The sequence below is a fragment of the Leptonychotes weddellii genome, chromosome 15, assembly GCF_054177405.1.
Source record: "Leptonychotes weddellii isolate Sample4059 chromosome 15, ASM5417740v2, whole genome shotgun sequence".
Classification (NCBI taxonomy): domain Eukaryota; kingdom Metazoa; phylum Chordata; class Mammalia; order Carnivora; family Phocidae; genus Leptonychotes; species Leptonychotes weddellii.
The window spans coordinates 35,675,811-35,684,996 of record NC_138383.1 but is presented as its reverse complement, the minus strand read 5'-3'; positions in this window follow the sequence as shown (position 1 = coordinate 35,684,996).

The following is a 9,186-nucleotide window of genomic DNA, read 5'->3' as shown; positions in this document are numbered from 1 at the left end:
TTGCATTCACATAACGGTATCTTGGGATATTTGTTTTTATTATCCCTCTTTCACAGAGGGGAAAACCAAGGGGCAGAGAAGTGACTTGCCCAAGGCAATTGTCAGCACCACTGTAGCCGGAACCCTAAGCAACTGGAGAAGGGTCTAAGACAACCGTATCTTTGAGGATCTGCTATTTATTCGGGTACTTCCTGAGCACCTGCCAGCCACTGCTGTAGGCTCTGTGGACACAACAGTGAACAAAACAGACAGCAGTCTCAGCCCTCATCCAGCTGACATTCCAAAGGGGGAAACAGACAGTGAACAGATAAACAACTAAGTCAGGCAATAGATGGGGAAATGTGGAGTACAGTGGAAGAACATAATCAGGGAAGACAGGTGGGGCGTGTAGGAGGTGTGAGGGTTGCTGGGTTAAATGGGAGGGATGAGGCCAGATCCCACTGAGAAGGTGACACCTGAGGAACTGAGCCCTGGCTGCTTCTGAGGGAAGGGTCTCGGATGAAGGGAACAGCAGAGGCGCTAAAGGGGAGAGGGTCTGATGTGTAGCAGAGGCCAGTGTGGCTGGAGCAGAGGGGTGAGGGGCGGAGGGGACAGGTGAGGTTCACGAGGGCATGAAGGCGGGAGAGCTGGGGGTCAGGTGGTGCAGGGCCCTGCAGGCCACTGCGGAGACTGGCTCTTACTCTGAGGCAGTGGGGGCCATTGCAGGAGTCTGAGAAAAGGAGTGACATGACCTTTACCCGCTTTGAACGGGATCGCTCTGGCTGCCACGTAGGGAGACACTACGGGGCAGGGGCGGGGTCACCGGTCGGGAGGCAATGACAGTGACCTGGGTGGGAGAGAATGGGGTGCAGCCCAGGGGGCAGCAGCAGAGGTGGTGAGACGCAGGTGGACCCCACATCTGTTTGCAAGCAGAGCGAGCAGGATTTGGTGGTGGATGGGCCATGGCAAATGAGACAAAGGGAAGAGGAGTGATGATATCCGAGTTCGGGACTGAGTTACCAGAAGGACAGAGTTGCCACTTCTGAGATGGGAAAAAGGATGCAAGGAGAAGGTCTGGGGAAATTCAGAAGTTCAGCGTTGCCCAGTGCAGTAGTTGGGGATGCCGCTTGGGTTTCCAAGTGGGGATGCTTAGGCAGCGTGTGGCTGGGATTCTGGGGAAGAGTCAGCAGGTGGGAGGCTGTCTGTGAACTTGAAGAGGTCTCCAACTGGTTGGGAAAGCAGGGCACCCTGGTAAAGCTCCTGGGACCTCTTGATTTCAGTAGCACCCTGGCGTCCCTTGTAGTAGCCAGCTTCCAAGAGACCCCCAATGCCCCCCACTTCCTGATATTCACGCTCTTACAAGGGCCTCTCTCACAGAGGACAGAGCTGAGCGACAAGTAAGAGATTGCAGACATGGTGGTTCCTGATGACCAAGGCTTCTGCCTCGCTTTCTCTTGGGTCGCCTGCCCTGGGAGCCGTACGCTGACACGTCATGAGGTCACTCAAGCAGCCCAATGGAGAGGTCCACGGGGCAAGGAGCGGAGGGCTCCAGGGGACCGCCATGAGAGCGGCCCACCGCGGAAGTCGGTCTTCCAGCCCCAGCCAAGCCTTCGGCTGACTGCAGGCCCGGCTGACACCTTGACTGTAACCTCATGAGAGACGGAGACAGCATCACCCAGCGGACTCACTGCCACATTCCTGACCCACAGAAACAGTGTGACATAATAAATTTATGTTGTTTTAACCTGCTAGGTTTAGGAGTAATTTGTTACAGGGCAATAGATAACTAATACAACCTTTTTTTTTTAATGCCCAGAAAGGCAGGGCAGGTTCTTCTGTAGCTTACATATTATCTCTTATTTGCTGACTGACCCTGATTGGGGGTGGGGGGAGGACAGCTGCCCAGCCTGCCACTGTTCTGACTTCTTGGGATCCTCCTGCAGCTTCTCAGACTCCTGGGGAGGCTGTGTGCTCAGCATCTCCACAAAGAAGGCAGAGAAAAAAGCAGGCTCCTGCTGAGCAAGGAGCCCAATGCAGGGCTCAATCCCAGGACCCTGGAATCATGACCTGAGCTGAAGGTAGATGCTGAACCGACTGAGCCCCCCAGGTGTCCCTTGCAAATCCCTTTATAGAGAGTGGTTCTGCTCCTTTGATACAAGTCTGCGAGCCTCGGAGGGTGCAGAGGCAGAGCTCAGGCACAATCAGGTTTGGTGAAGATGAGCACGCGGGTCCAGGTGGCCCTTGCTCCCAATCTGGTCATGGTGTCTGGCCTGAACTCTGCCTAGGAGAAGCATCAGGCCTCGCTCCCCCAGTGGAGAGTGTCAGGACACCAGAATCCACTGGCAATGGCTTTGGCATCCTTAGACCTGGGTCTGGAATCCCCGTTCAGCAGTTCTGGCTCTGTGTCCTTGAGTCACTTCACTGGTTGACTTCCATTTCCTCAGCTGTCACATGGTGGTTTCACACTGACCTAAGGGGACCCCTGACACTGGATAAGCTGTGTGAATCCTTGGCACTAGGGGCCACCCATTAAGTAGTGGTGATTATTATGATGGGACCTCGTGGCTCCAGGCTGGCTGATTGGGGCTTGAAAGGGGAAACCCCAGCGCTTTCCATGTCTCTCTGGCTCCCTTTCATGAATTTAAGTGACTAATATTTATTCCTATCACCCCTTCCGGGCTGTTAAAAGAACACAAATAGGAGTTTTTGCATGTAAATGTCTTAAAAGATGCTACCACAAAGGAGGGGTCTGCAGTGATGACAGTTGGATGGGTGGTTTTCAATATCTTCCACTTCTTTGTGAAGGAGAACCATCCTTCATAGTCCCCAAGCCTTGAATTCACTGGTGTGGTCAGAGGAAGTGGGGGCCAGAACTGGGAGGGGCGGAGTCTGGCAGAGAAGTTTTCAGAAGAAGCAGGAGGTTTAGGAAGGGAAGGCTTGATCTAGCTGCAGTCTCTGTATCTATTTATGCATCTATCTATTTACATAGGTCTGTTTTAATCCATCCACATTTCTAGTGATTTAGTAAACATTTACATAGCGCTCACTATTTAACTCTCCCAGCAACCCTGCAAAGCCACTGTCATTGTCCTCGTCCCAAGGTTAGAAAACTGTGACTCAGAGACTTCTCAATGTCACAAAACAAGCCAATGGGAGAGGGAGCAGGGGTTCTGAGTTTGGGGAGATGTCAGAGCCCACCACCTCCACCACTGCTGGCGTGCTAGAAATAGAGGTGGGGCTCAGGGGTGGAAACACTCAACTGGTTTGGAGAGCGAAAGCTAAGTTGTGACCTTCAGCGTTCCCGGTTTGCAATGTTCTTCCACATCTAGGAAAGGCTACAGGACTTGCCAGCTGTAGTTGAAGAAACCCCTTCCCACTTTCCCCATTTTAAAAGGGAATCAACTGGGAGTGGAGAAGTTAAGGGAGTTGCCCAAGATCCCACTTGACCCTTTCAACATTCAACATTCTTTTCAAGAATGATCTCATCTCTCTCCAAGAGGGCAAAGCCTGGCCCCTGGGCTGAAGCAAGACAGAGAGAATGGAGGTTCTTTAAGCTCTTACTATGTGCTAGACATTGTGAACACATCATCTTGCAGCAACTCTGAGTAGTAAATATTTTCATTCTCAGTTTATAGCTGAAGAAATTGAGTTTCAGAGAAGTAAGAGGATTTGCTGAGGAAGTGGTGGAGGTGGGATATGAACCCAGATCTGGCGACTCCAGACTCTTGGAGGCTCCCTCCACTACACTTCACTGTCTCATCAAGGGCAGCCAGGTCACGAGGTGGAAGGGCAAGGTTAGGTCAGAGCTATCCTGCGCCTCAGGAAGAAGAGTAAATCAGCCAGGAATAATTCATGGCAAACTCCATTCCCCATGAGCGTCTATTCCCAAGGCATCATGGTGGCAGAACCAGTACTGGGTGGTCTCAGAAATGCCCTCTACTTCTTTCTTTTCTTTTCTTTTCTTTCTTTCTTTCCTTTCTTCCTTCCTTCCTCTTTTTTTTAAGTACGCTCCACGCCCAACATGGGGCTTCACGCCCAACATGGGGCTTGAACTCACAACCCTGAGATCAAGAGTCGCATGCTGAGCCACCCAGGCACCCCTCTGCTTCACTATTTCTGCTTCAGAGCAGCAACCTTGAGGTCCACTTAGCCCAAGCTCTCATCCGATGGTGGACGCCCATTATATTATCCCCCAGAGAGGTAGTTCAACCCCTGCATGAGCACTTCCACAGACAGCAAGCCCACTCCCCACTAAGAGAACCCTGACAGGGCTACCCTTCCGAGCTGTGTTGGCCCAAGCCCTCCAAACCCCCATCAGTCTATTGACAGAAATATGGCCACATATAACAGGAATTGGCTTTTTCTGGCCCTGTCCCCAACAGTTCCTACAGATGTTCCTGGGAATGCCCTGCAGGTGTCTCCCAGGTGCTCTGCCTTGGGAGGTATGCTTCCCAGAACTAAACCACCCACATCAAAAATGCTGACTTTTTAAAAAACCAAATCCTCAGTGTCTGTAGGAGGTATGAAGCCAAACTTTCAAGAAGCCACCATTGACAGACGTGCTGATGTTCCTTCTGGCATATTCATGAAACTGTCCATTCTTTTAAGCAGTGCTCCTGGGACTCAAGTGTGAGCACCAAGGATCTTCTCCTCTGAATCACCCTCTTCTCGCCCTGTCCGCAAACCACTTTTATCCTCTTCAACTCTCTTTCCTTAGGATGACTTCTTCCCAGGGAGCCCTCTATCCCTTGTGCAAATAGACCCTCAAGAATCTTCCCCTCGGTTCCTCCAGACCTGCCCTGACAGGTCTAAATCCTAAAGTAAAATCAGCCTAGGCAATAATAATAGCTAACATTCATTCATTCGACAAGTGTTTACTGGGCTCCTACTTTGTACCAGATAGTGCTCTAGGTGCTAGAGATACAGCAGTGCACAAAGAAAGACAATGGAGGAGTCCCTGCCTTCCTGGAGCCCACATTCTGGAAGGCTGTAGGTGCTTATCAGCCCCCACGCACTGCTACAAGCCCGTTCCATGTATGAGCTCATGGCACCAAGAGGTAGGTAACTTGCTGAGTAATAGCAATAACCACCACTTACTGAGTCCTTTCACCATCTCAGATGCTGGGCCCTGCAGGTCGCATTCAGCATGGAAGGAAGTGAAGAGGTGTGAGGTAGGACGGGTGTGGTGTGAGTCCCAGCTCACTGTGTGGCCTTCGCATGACTCCTTCTGTGTTTCCTAAAGGAAGGCGCCCTTGGATGGCCCTGGTCTTGTGAAATAACCTGAAATACCTGGACTGGAGCGAGTTTCCCTGCCTCTCTGGAACCTGGAGGGAAAGCAGAGGGGAGCGTATGGGTCCAGGCTGCCAGCACCGCATGCAGAGGAGATGGGGAGCGCAGGTCGGGGTGAGGGGCACCTGGTGACAAGGTCACTCAGCGCAGGGAATAGGAGCTCCGCCCAAAACAGCAGACTCCACTTGCTTCCCAGGAGGAACCCAAGCTGCCGTCGGCTCTTGCTGGTTACAGGGGCGACCATGTTTCAGGGCCCACAAATAATCAGAATCTAGGGCATACTGTCTGCCAACTTTGTACTGGAAACACCCTGTACATGGCGTGGGGGTGGCGAGGAGAATAAAAGTAACACCTGCGGGTCTGTAGGAAACTCAGGAGCCTGGGGGGCGGACAGTGCAGGGTGCGCCGCCTTGCTCAAGGCACACCCCTGCCCCAGGTCTCCGTTTCCCCATCCGTGACCGTCAGCGTCTGGCTCCCGCGAGCCGGAGAGGTGGTGGGGAAGAGCAGGGTCAGAGGCCTTCCCCGGGCCCCCTCCCTCCCAGCGGGCAGGGTGCTGGCTACGCGCGCGGGCGCCGGGGGAAGGCGCTGCGGGCTCTGGCGCCCCCTGCAGGCCGAGAAGGGCCACGCGGCGCCTGCGCCCCGAGCCGGCCGGGGAGGCGGGCCACGCTGCGCGGAGGTTTATGTCACCGCGGAGAACGGATATGACTCACCACTCCTCGGGGCCAAGGGGCGGCCGGGTCGAGTGCGGAGACGCGGCCACAGGAACCAGGAACAATGGCGGGAAGTGAGAGGAATGCGGGACTGGCTGCTGCAACGCTACCCCTCGGCGACCCCGGCTCCGCGGAGGGGCAGGGGGTGGGGAGAGCAGCCGGCCGGCGCAGGCGCAGACGGGGCGGGGCGGGGCCTGGCGGGAGGACGGGGCGGGGCGCCCCAACCTGAAGAACACCCTGGGCGGTCTTTCCAGCGCCCTACCCCGAGTCCTCGGGGGCTCCCCATTGCCTTCTGGACAGTGCTCAAACTTGACTGAATGTCAGAAAAATCCCAGGGGCTTGTTAAAACCCACGTCCCGGGGCCCCACTCCAGAGGTAGGTCAGAGCTGGGGCAGCATGAATGTGCGTATTTAACAAGCTCCCCCTGGGTGCTGCTGAGGCAGGGGTCCTGGAAGCACTCCTTGAACCTAGCAGTACGGTAGAACACAGTCCTAGCTGCTTAGCTGGCCTACTGTGATTGGGCATGCTCCAGCCTCACCTCTCCCAGCTTCCTACCCCCTCCACACGTGTACTAGCAAGACTCGACTACTTGCATTTTGCTTACATTTTCTTTCCCCTGTGTGTTTGCACAGGCTGTTTCCTGTGCCTGGAACACCTTCCCCTCACTCCACTGCTGCCCTAACAGGCTGACTTCCACCACCCTTTAAAATCTCCATGGTGTGCATCAAAGGGCACAATCAACAGAAAAAGCAACCCACACAAAAGGAGTAGATATTTTGAAATCATATATCTGATAAGGGGTTAATATCCAGAATATGTAAAGAACTCCTACAACTCAGCAAAAAAACCCCACACACAACACGATTTAAAAATGAGCAAAGAACTTGAATAGGCATTTCTCCAAAGAAGATCTATGAATGGCCAATAAGCACGTAAAAATATGCTCACTATCACTACTCATTAAGGGAATACAAATCAAAACCACAATGAGATACCACCTCACCCATTTGGATGGCTACTGTCAAAAAAATGAAAACAAAAGCCAGGGATGCCTGGCTGGCTCTGTCGGAAGAGCAGGCAACTCTTGATCTCAGCCTCACACTGGGTGTAGAGATTGCTTAAATAAGTAAACATTAAAAAGAACGAAAATAACAAGTGTCAATAAGGATGTGGAGAAATTGGAACACTTGTGCACCATTGCTGGGAGTGTAAAATGGCGTGGCAGTTCCTCAAAAAATTAAAAATAGAATTACCATATGATCCAGCAATAGACCAGAAAGAATCGAAAGCAGAAACTCAAAGAGATGCTTGTACGCCCATGTTCATAGCACCATTTTCCGCAGTAGCCAAAATGTGGAAACAAGTGTCCCCAGTGTCCATCAACAGATGAATGGATAACCATACACTGGAATATTATTCAGCCTTAAAAAGGAAGGAAATTCTGACATGGGCTACTACATGGATGAACCTTGAAAACATTGTGCTAAGTGAAATAAATCAGTCACCAAAGGACAAATACGACACATTTCCACTGACATGAGGTACCTAGAGTAGTAAACTCATAGAGACAGAAGAGTTGCCAGGGTTGGAGCAGGGAAGGGGGGGCGTGGGAGTTATTACTCAATGGGTATGGAGTTTCAGTTTTTCAAGATGAAGAGTTCTACGGAGGGATGGGGGTGATAGCTGCAAAACAGTGTGGATGTACTTAACGCCCGAACTGTACAGTTAAAAATGTTTGAGATGATAAATTTTAGGTTGTGTATTTTACCACAATTAAAATTTTTTTAAAAGGGGGTGCCTGGGTGGCTCAGACAGTTAAGCCTCTGCCTTCGACTCGGGTCATGATCCCAGGGTTCTGGGATCGAGTCCTGCATCGGGCTCCCTTCTCAACAGGGAGTCTGCTTCTCCCTCTGCTCCTCCCCCCTGCTCATGTGCACTCTCTCTCTCTCAAATAAATAAATAAAATCTTTAAATTAAAATTTAAAAAAAGTCTCCACGGCAGCTTCTGACTGCCTGTTCCCTCTCCTCCTCTAGCGTAGATCAGGCTTCCTTATATTTGCTCCCGCTGTACCTCATACCTCCAGGAAAACATTTGCCATACTGTGGAGGTTTGGGCATTTGTTTGTTTCTTTTAATTCACACATTTATTGCTCTAATGGACAGTGGACTCCTTGAGGGTGGAAAACCACTCAGTTCTGTCATTCTGTGCCCTCTGCACATAATCAAGTAGGGTGAGCCCTCAATAAAGGTTTGGCCCATGAGTGGATGGGAGATGAGAGTCAAAGAAAGGGTGAGTGGTCACTCAGGTGCTCTCTTTAATCAGTTTGAATCAAAGTTAATGATGAAATATTTTCAATAAAAAGGTACAAAAAAATACTATGACAGACACCCATGTACTTGCCTACAAAGATTTAACGAATATTAACATCACGCCATATTTGCTCCAATTTCTTTTTTTTTTTGCAGTTTCTGTATTTCTTTTAAAAAAAGACAAACAGGAAAAAACTCTGATAAATCGAAAGCTCTTCTCCTCTTCCCCTGTTTAGATAACCACTACTCTCAAGTTACTGTAGATCCTTCTTGTCTACCCATATATGATTTTACTACATGGCTATATATCAAAATGTACAATATTATATTAATAATATATGCATACATAAATACACATATGTATGTGTTTAATACCTATATTAGCAATATGTGTTTATAAATAGTAAGATACTGTATAAATAAATTCCTTTGAAACTTGCTTTTTCACTCATGTTTCTGAGATTCATCCATGTTGATACATTCTGATCCATTCTTTTAAAATGCTATTTGTATAGTTTTCAATTGTATGAATAAATCTCGGTTTATTTATCCATTCTGTTACTGATAGACTGTTTGCTGTTTCCCTTTTTGTTATGTATAGCACTGCCATGAAGATTCTTGAATAAGTCCCTCATACAAACCTGAGGGGAGGTTTCTAGGCAAATAGTTGCATATTGTCAGCTCTCAAAAGTTCCTCTGAAACACTTGGGACCATATTGTTTCCAGTTTTAGAATGGTTCTGATCTTAAAAATGTAATATGCTATGTATCATATGACCTCACTGATATGAGGAATTCTTAATCGCAGGAAACAAACTGAGGGTTGCTGGAGTGGGGGGTGGGGTGGGAGGGATGGGGTGACTGGGTGATAGACATTGGGGAGGGTATGTGCTATGGTG